This window comes from Oryctolagus cuniculus, chromosome 6 (assembly GCF_964237555.1).
Source record: "Oryctolagus cuniculus chromosome 6, mOryCun1.1, whole genome shotgun sequence".
Lineage (NCBI taxonomy): Eukaryota > Metazoa > Chordata > Mammalia > Lagomorpha > Leporidae > Oryctolagus > Oryctolagus cuniculus.
The window spans coordinates 60176620-60186221 of NC_091437.1; the positions used below are offsets into that span (position 1 = coordinate 60176620).

General features: G+C 53.9%; 1 long non-coding RNA gene across 1 annotated transcript; it reads right to left on the reverse strand.

Moving 5' to 3' along the window:
- Positions 1–3340: 3340 nt before the first annotated feature.
- On the reverse strand, positions 3341–6321 carry LOC103347969 (uncharacterized). Its single transcript, XR_516457.4, has 3 exons — positions 6214–6321; positions 4497–4632; positions 3341–3629 (listed from the first exon to the last, which is right to left on the reverse strand). It is a non-coding gene; the product is annotated as an uncharacterized lncRNA (long non-coding RNA).
- Positions 6322–9602: the final 3281 nt, after the last annotated feature.

Genomic DNA, 9602 nt, shown 5'->3' on the forward strand with positions numbered 1-9602 from the left:
TACAGAGCGGGGGTGCTGGAAGCAGGCTACAGTGCACAGGACAACTGCCCACAGCGAGGGTTATCTGGCCACAAAGGTCAACAGAGGTCGTGAAGCCCTGCTGAGGCTCACCTCCCGGGTTGGTTGGACTTCTGTTACTTTAACTAAAACGTCTGAGAGGAGCTTTATGGGAAAGAAGAGGTTCAGTTTGATCTTACTTCCATCTGCTGGTTTGCTCCCCAGATGGCTGCAACAGCTGGGACTGGGCCAGGCTGAAGCCAGGATCCAGGAAGTCCACCCAGATTTCCCACGTGGATGGCAGGGGCCCAAGCACTTGAGCCATCATCTGTTGCCTTCCCAGGTGCATTAGCTGGGAGCTTAACTGAACTGGTGCTCCGATATGAGGCACTGGCATTGCAGGCAGCAGTTTAACACAGAGGATGCCCCTCACTATCCATAGAGGTTGGTCCCAGGTGCACTTGCAGATGTCAAAGAGCACAGATGTGCAAGTTCCTTCTATAAAAAGGTGTGCTATTTGCCTAGGACCTACGCACATCCTCCTGTGTACTTTAAATCATCTCTAGTGATTTCTAAAACCTAATACAATGTAATTGCTATGTCAATAGTTGTTCCATTGAATTGTTTCTGGAATTATGACAAGAAAAAAAGTCTGTCCTTGTTATGTACACATGCAATTTTATTTTTTCCAAATAGAATTTTCCATCCGCGGACGGCTGAGTCTGCAGGTGAGGAAGCAGCGGGGACCCACTGTGCTTTTGTCCCACTGATAAGCAGGTGCCGTCTTCGTAGCTCCTCGTGAGCTGATCGCCAACAGTTACTCAGAGCATTTGTGCGTCATGAAAACAGTGCCTCTGCCCTCTGCGTCTCCCCAGAGATAAGCCTTGATGACATATCTCTCTCTCTGTTTCTCCGCCTTGAAATTGGGTTAGTCTTGTGCCTTTGGGTTGCATTCGTGGGTAAGTAAGGAGGCAGGAAACGTGACTACGCCCTCCTTCTGCAGTTCTCCACAGCTCCCTGCCGTCATTTTCTGCTTGTGGCTCCCAATTTCCAAGCACATTTTCAGGGGGCTTTGCTCTTGTGATAGAACATTCCGCAGTGAGTTGGAAGTTGATGCTGCGTGGTTGCCATGGCAATGCCAGCTGCTGCCTTCGCAGCAAGGCAGAGCAGCCATGGGGCGGACAAGACGTGGGCAGAGCCTCTGAGAGCCACACACACCAGGCCTGGTCTAGTCTCTTTTAGCATCAGCCTTTTCCAGAAACTTTAACACCATCAGCTGTTTTGCCTTGGCGGGTTCTGTCCGCTAGCTAACCATCTCTGTGGATGTGGAGGCCTGTGGGTTCCCTTGCTAGCCACCTCTGAGATGCTGAAGATGTGTGACACACATCTGGTTGTTGGTGAGTCAACTCCTGCCCCAGCCCTGGAGATGCTAGCAGAGAACTCTGCCCTGTTGAGCTGTCACTGTCACCAGGAAGTTCCCATTTTGTAAAGAGCTGTTTGCGGGCTGTTGTGACAGTGTCTGCCTTCAACGCGAGCCTGGCTCATTTACAGAGCGTAGTTCACGACTTGTGCTTCCGGAGGCGGGGCAGTTCCAGAGCATGTCCTGGCTTCTGGTGAGGCCCTTCTCCTGTATCGTCACACGCAGAGGGTGTCCCGTGGCGTAGGGAGACTGAGCCAGCTGTGGCTAAGGTTGCTCTTCCTCTTCTGATAAAGCCACTAACACCATCGCGGGAGCCCCAGCCCCTTGACCTCAGCCAACTTCCATGATCCCACAAAGTTCCGCCTCCAAATACCATCAATTTGAGGATGACGTAGCCAACACACGAACTGTGGGGTATGCATTCAGACCATAGCAGTGTCTTCCTTCTTCCATGGGTGATAAAGACAATCACCGGTACCCAAATGGATCGTGCCCCTAAGCATGAGATAGCAGGGGAGGGCCTGAGCAGCTTCAAAGTCTCTGCACCCCCGGTGGCCATGAGTGGGTGCTCGGCGATCTGAGGCCGGTGCCGGGATCCGAGTACAGGAAAGCCTGCTGCGTCCACAAGCCACAAGCTGTGTGGCAGTCCCCGCGGTGAATCGGGAGCAGGTGCCGAAAGCGGCTGAGAGTGCTTAGCCTGGCACGGCGGTGGCTTTTGCTGCTCGGGGGGAGGGAGTCACAGCTCCTAGGGCCACGGAGATGCACCCAAGCCACTGGGGACTGAAATCTCCAAACAGGCCCCCAAGGTCAAAAGCATGGGGCGCCTTCTAAAGAACCACCTGGGCACTCCACGCAGAAGCTGCAGGGGCAGGGGCTTTCTGAGGGCTGTCAGAGGGGCTCTGAGGCGGGGGCCAGTGAGATTCACTTCCGAGGGACTTCCAGCCCCAGAGGAAGGACAACAAGGTCAGAAAGGCAAAACTGAGAGCCCGGATGTGCACCACTCAGGTCCCCGAGCCACACCGTGCCTTCTGATGTCCCCTGGGCGTGAACACACAGGACGTCTCAGCTCCCCATCTGGCCTAGGCGAGGGGAACCCCTGTCAGCCAAGCCTGCTCCTTCCTCTTCCTTTAGATACCCCCTGCCGTGAGCAGGGGTCCCCACAACGTCATTCTAGGTTGTCACCGCTGAGCGGTCTGTGTCACTTCTGGATCTTCCCGTTTTGTCTTCTGTCAAACACAGCAAACCTTTACCTGTTTGTCTTGGCTGCTGGTGGGGACGGGGGAGGGGTGAGGATTGCCTGAGAAAGAGGTGGGGGCAAAAGGTGTCGCTTAGCACCCAGGCTATAGCCGGTACTATATATATGGTTCTCCTCGCTATGTGCCCTTCACCCTCTGCAGGCCCAGTGCGTGTGTGGTCTGCAGACACTAGATGCAGTGCTGCCTCTCCCCGCCCCCGCCCCCAGCCAGGACCCTCCTGCAGGTCCTGACACTCACTGCCCCTCTCCACCCCCAAGCCAGCCCTGCCGTGCCCTCCCAGCCAGCCCGCCCTGCTCAGCACCCAGCCGGCCTGTAATTAGACTGCGGTCTGGCTTTGGGAAAGGCGCCGGCAGCCTCCCTGGCCCCCCACCCTCCCACCCCCAGCTCCTCGGCAGGGGCCTTTGGCTGGTCTGGCTGGTTGACTCCATCTCTTCTCTATGCGTAGGGACACCCTTGGAAGGGAGGCAGTGCCTCTTCTCCAGGGCCCTCAGAGGAGATGTGGGCAAGTGGAGGGAGAGAGTCGAGGTGGCTCCAGCCATGCCAGGGCCCAAGACTTTGGGAAGGTAAAGAACCCACAGAGATCACCCACCAGACTAAGGGGCCACCTCATCGCAGATGCGGGAGCTAGTTAAGGGTGCTTGAGGTTCCTGGACACAAATGTCTCCTCTTTTTTTTTTTTTTTTTAAGATTTATTTATTTATTTATTTGAAAGTCAGAGTTACACAGAGTGAGAGGAGAGGCAGAGAGAGAAAAGAGAGGTCTTCCATCCGCTGGTTCACTCCCCAGATGGCCGCAATGGCCAGAGCTGTGCCGATCCGGAGCCAGGAGCCAGGAGCTTCTTCAGGGTCTCCCACGTGGGTGCAGGGACCCAAGCACTTGAACCATCTTCCACTGCTTTCCCAGGCCACAACAGAGAGCTGGACAGGATGTGGAGCAGCCGGGTCTCGAACCAGCACCTATATGGGATGCCGGCACTTCAGGCCAGGGCGTTAACTCCCTGTGCCACAGCGCTGGCCCCCAACTGTCTCCTTTTTTCAAAAATATTTATTTTATTTATTTGAACGAGTTATGGGGGGGATCTTCTCATAAAGTTACCAATCCTATTGGATTTTTTTTAAAGATTTTTTTTTTTTTTTTGAAAGGCAGGGTTACAGAGAGGCAGAGAAGGAGAGAGGGCTCCCATCTACTGGTTCACTCCCCAGGTGGCCACAATGGCTGGAGCTGGGCTGATCCAAAGCCAGGAGCCAAGAACTTCTTCTGGGTCTCCCACACAGGTGCAGGGGCCTAAGGACTTGGGCCATCTTTTACTGCTTTCCCAGGCCATAGCAGAGAGCTGGATTGGTAGTGGAGCAACCGGGACTCAAATCAGTGCCCATATGGGATGCCAGCACTGTAGGTGGCAGCTTTATCCACTATGCCACAGCAGTGCCCCTCCCCTTATTTTTTTTTAGATTTCTTCCTATTAGATTTTGATCCCATGCTTACGTCCTCATTAAACCTTAATTACTGTCTGAAGTCCCTGTATCTAAATATAGGCCATTCGGGGTAGGGCTTCAACACATGAACTCTGTGTGTTTGGGATGGGGGTGGGGTGGCACTTTCAGTCCATAGCACTAAAACATGCATGAAACAGGGAGAACCCAGGGGCCTTCCTCCTGGGGTTCTTATAAGGATTGACTGACGCCTCCTTCAGTGCCTGGCAGGCAGTAGGAAGTCAAGGATATAAATGAGAAGGAGATTATGAAAATGGCTAAGTTGTTACTGTTTGCTACTTAACCCTGGGTCAAGTTAGCAGCCCGAATGTTCAGCATCCCCTCACTTACCTATCTCTGCAAATGCTGGCACAGACATTTGGTCTAGCAGGTAGGATGCCACTTGGGATGGCTGTGTTCCGTATCCGAGTGCCTGGGCTTGCGTCCTGGGTCCGGTCCTGACTCCAGTCTCACCCTAGTGTGTACCCTGCAAGGCAGCCGGTGACAGCTCAGGTGGTTGGGTCCCTGTGCACATGTGGGAGAACCGCATTGTATTCCTGGCTGCTGGCTTCAGCCTGGTTGGGTCAGGCATTGGAGAGTGAACCAGCAGATGGGAGCGTGCTCTCTCTCTGTCTCTGTTTCTCTGCCTCTCAAATAAAAGCCAAAAACAAAAAACCACCAGCTCCCCAGCCCATTGTTTCAGTGGAGTTGAGAACTGAATTCTCTGTTTAAACAGAACAAACAGGTCAGCTCCACAGCTCACTAGGCTAATCCCCTGCCTGCCATGCCGGCACACTGGGTTCTAGTCCCGGTTGGGGCGCTGGGTTCTGTCCTGGTTGCTCTTCTTCCAGTCCAGCTCTCTGCTGTGGCCCGGGAGTGCAGTGGAGGATGGCCCAAGTGCTTGGGCCCTGCACCCGCATGGGAGACCAAGAGGAAGCACCTGGCTCCTGGCTCTGGATCAGCGCTGGCAGTGCAGTGCCAGCCGTAGTAGCCATTTGGGGAGTGAATCAATGAAAGGAAGACCTCTCTCTCTCTCTCTCTCTCTCTCTCTCTCTCTATCACTGTCTAACTCTGCCAGTCAAAACAAAACAGAACAGCTGGCGCCATGGCTCACTAGGCTAATCTTCCACCTTGCGGCGCCGGCACACCGGGTTCTAGTACCGGTCGGGGCGCCAGATTCTGTCCCGGTTGCCCCTCTTCCAGGCCAGCTCTCTGCTGTGGCAAGGAATGCAGTGGAGGATGGCCCAAGTGCTTGGGCCCTGCACCCCATGGGAGACCAGGAGAAGCACCTGGCTCCTGCCATCGGATCAGCGTGGTGCGCCGGCCATGGTGGCCACTGGAGGGTGAACCAACGGCAAAGGAAGACCTTTCTCTCTGTCTCTCTCTCACTACTGTCCACTCTGGCTGTCAAAAAAAAAAAAAAAACAAAAAAACAAAAAAACAAAAACAAACCAAAACCAGAACAAACAACTCTACACATGCTGTCACCTCTCCCTTCTCTAAGCTGAACGCTAACCTTCCTTAGGGTTGCACGGCAGATCCCTCGGGTAAGGCTCAGGGTCCCTCTGGCCTCTCAGGCCCCTACAGGAGGGCTGGGCCCCAGCACGCAGCTCTGGGGGTTATGATTGTATCTGATTCCTGCACTAGATTGGGAGCATGGGAGGGCAGCAGCTGGCTGCTAGTCTCTGCACTCTTGATGCCCTGCCCAAAGCCCGCTGCAGAAAAAGAGCTCAGTAAGATTAGATGAACAAATACGTTCAGCACTGAACGATTCATCGAAGTCGTCAACAGAAAACAAGCCTCAAAAAAGTCAGTTCGTGCGGACTGGGCGTGGCCCTTACTGTCACACCGGAGGCGGTGTCGCCTTTCTCTTAGGAAGCCGCTTGGCAGAACCACTATGGTATCCCTTTGGGGAGCCTCCATTCCCTCTTGCTGCAAACTGGTTTAGCTTGACAAGGAAATTGGCCGTTGGCCCCACCGCAATGCAGATGGTGCAATGCCTGTCTGCCCTACCCCCACCTCAATCCAGGCCAAGCCCCAGACACACCCCACCAACGTGTTCACTCACCTCTGTCCCAGCTCCAGGCAGTTAAAGCAACCAGGGAGTTCGACTCAAAGGACAGAGTGACATTTAAACCAGTGCCTGCAGGCTGAATCCCAGCTATTTAAATAGTAGCCAAGGCAGGCCGATTAGTGTAACAACCCAGGTCTTAGTGGCTTAAGCTCAGTTTGTTTCTTGCTTGTGTCACAGTCCACTGAAAGGAGTGGGGCTCTGCTCCACGCTGTCATTCTGGGATCCAAGCTGTTGCTTTCTGAGCCTACCACCAGGTCTTAAGAGTCTCCGGTCCTCAGAGAGTACACGCCGAAGTCCAGCAGGCTCAGGTACGGGTGGTTCCACAGGGTCAGACCAGATAGGCTAACAGCCCTTCATTCACATTGCATTGGCCTGAACCCAATCTTTTGGCCACGCCCAACTGCAACTGGGAAACAGCTGGGAACTGAAGTCCAGCTGTGCGCTCAGGAAGAAAACGCAGCTACTGTTGTGGACAGAGATGTGAGAAGAGGAAGTGGGGGTACTGCAGTGAGATGGACCATTGTGTGCCAAGGTTTGGGTGTAGAAGGAGGGCACGGCGGGAAGGAAGAAGTCGGTGTTGCAGGCATGGAGCTTCTCTGGCCCTTCCGGGGGGTGTGATCGCGGCTCAGTGGTTCCAAGTTCTTCCAGCTCAGACCACTGAGTGTTTCTGTGAGCATTTTGCAAAACCTTTGAAAACAATGTTTTGATTGTTCATTTATTGACGGGTAACATGCATGTATGGATCAACATTTTAAAAGCAAAAGAGTTGAGGGTGCAACATCTCCCTCCCTGGCTTACAGACACCTGCTTCTCCCTAGAGGCAGCCAGTGCCTTCAGTGACTTGCATATCCTCCCAATGATCCAATGACGTTTCAGGCATATTTACATATTGTATACAAAAGGGGACTTCAACAAGTTCAGGATTGGAATTAAAAGATGATGTACATTTTCCACAAACATTTTGCAGTACCTGTAGATTTTTTTCTATGATTCTCTTGCCCCCTTTTGCACTAATTGCAGTATTCTAAGCAGACTATACTTTCTGCACCTTTTGTCTGAAAGATTTCTGTCTTTTTCTGGGGGGTGGGAGCATCCAATCCCCTGGTTCATTCCCCAAGTCTCTGAGTGAGCTAGGTCAAAGCTGGGAGCCAGAAAGGGCCTCCCAGGGCCTGCACTGCTGGGAAGCTGACGTCAGAAGCTGTAATGAGCATTCAAACCCAGGCGCTCTGGTGTGGGACTCAGGCAACACCAGTAGGCTAAGTCCTTGCTCCCCTCTTCACCACATTGATGGCAGCACAGAACATATTCTACTGTGACTGTGCCATGAGGGCAGTCCCCTGTTGGTGGACAGCTAGATTGTTTCCAACCTACGATAACTTCGGAGCAATTAAGTGTGTGCCTATCATTTTGCAGGATACTTGCATGAATGGAACTTTTGGGTGAAAGGGTTATCCTATTCCAACACAGCAGGAAATGCCCCGTCCTCCTGCCAGAGCCTCTCCCTCCTCCCACCAAGGACACAGGCTTTGGCTATACTCCTGAGAAGGGCTGTGCCCAGCCACATGGTCCCCAGCATGGCTCAGTGGGCAGAAAGCTCCCCTTGAACGATGGCAGTGCCCAGTGTGGTCCTCCTGAGACTCGGGGTGACCTGTCTCCATGGCCTCCCATCACCCATGAGCCTGAGCCCACCTTTACCCATGGCGACTTCATCCCTCACCTCTAGAACACAGGCAAAGCCTGCCGAAGGCCAAGGTGGCCCTGGAAGCCTGAACAACGCCCCTCCTAGAGAGCCCTTGACCCCCCAAACCTGTGACTACGTGGCTGGCATGGCCAATGGGATGTCAGGAAGTGATAGTATCTTCAGATGGGGAGGTTATTCTGCATTATCCAGGTGAGCTCAGTGCAACCACGAGGGTCCTTGAAAGATAGAAAAGAGGCAAGAAAGTGAGTGCAGAGAGCCTGGAAGAGGCTGCCCCTCGGGCGCTGGAGCCAGGCTGAAGGGGCTTCTAGAACCTGGAAGAGGTCAAGGTCAAGATCAGAGTCCTGCCCTGGAGCCTCCAGGAGGAAGGCGGCCCTGCTGATGCATCCGTCTTAGTCCACTTGCACTTGGATTGCTGACCTCCAGAATGGAAGACAATAAGTTGGTGTGGCTTCAAAGCCTTGGAGTTTGCAGTGGTTTCTAACAGCAGCCACAGGCCACCCGCACAGCACCTCCAGACCGGACTGCCCCTCCTGGCTCCCCAGCCAAGTCCCTGCTCTCAGCAGGCTGCCTTGCACCATCCACCCCCGCCCCTGTTCTACCTCCCCTGTCCTCCTGGGTGCTCTTTGACACCCACGCCATCTCTTTGAGCTCCAGTTCTCTCATCTGCAAGATGTAGCCCCTGGTGCCACCGCCACCGCAGGGCTGCTGTGAGGGTTAAATGAGATGCTGCTGTGCAGTCGCTTAGCAACCGAGATTGGCGCTTGATGCTATTTCTGGCTGTCAAGCCTAATTCTGAAACTCTCATTTGTGCGCCTAGAACCCTCTCCTGCTCTGGCCCTGGTGCGGGCCCCAGCTCTCCCCAAGGGGACACCCTTTCAGGCAGTGCTTGGAACAGCTGGGGGACCCTCAGGGAGCTGAGTCTCTTCCCTGCCCCCCTTGGGGACCAGGGCCCTGAGTGCTGTCCTTATAGCAAGGAGGAAACTCAATGTGGCTTCCAATCCTTTGTGGCCACTTCCCAGCTGAGTGGTGATAGGGGAGTTACTCCACCGCCCTCAGCCTCGGTTTCCTCATCTGTAAGGTACCCATGGTGAGCTGTAGCCCTGGGTGTGGGCGTGAGGGTTAAGGGTGTTCATGGCTGGCCATATAGCAAGTGCCTGCTAACCAGGAGCAACCACCGATGTCACATACTGGTGTGGGCAAGGGGAGCGCCTCCCTCAGCCAGGCAAGGTGGAACCTGGAGCTCATAGAGTGTGTCGCCTTTCTTTAGCAAAGAGCGTCCAAACATACAAACACACATTAGGGATTCTGATGGGGCCCAGGCCACAGAGACGTCCTCAGGCCTCATCTCCATCAGCCTCTCCCCTCTGCTGTCAATCCCTCTGCCCCTCGGGTGCTTACACCAAACAGATTCCGGAAGAGTTCCTCCTGATCAGTCTGGGTAAACCCTAAGAACACTGGAGCTCTCATGGAAAGTGAGCAAGACGTGCAAAATCTCTCCTGGATGAGCCCAGCACCTTCCTTGCTTTGACAGTTGACTTTAGCAAACATTGAATGTATCAAATCAAAACACAGAGTTCTAAACTTCATCAGCCTTCAGATAAGTAATTGTTCAGTGTCAGTATGTCCCAAATACAGCACGGGGCATTTGGCCAGCTGTCCTCTCTTTGGCTGGCAGCCCTGT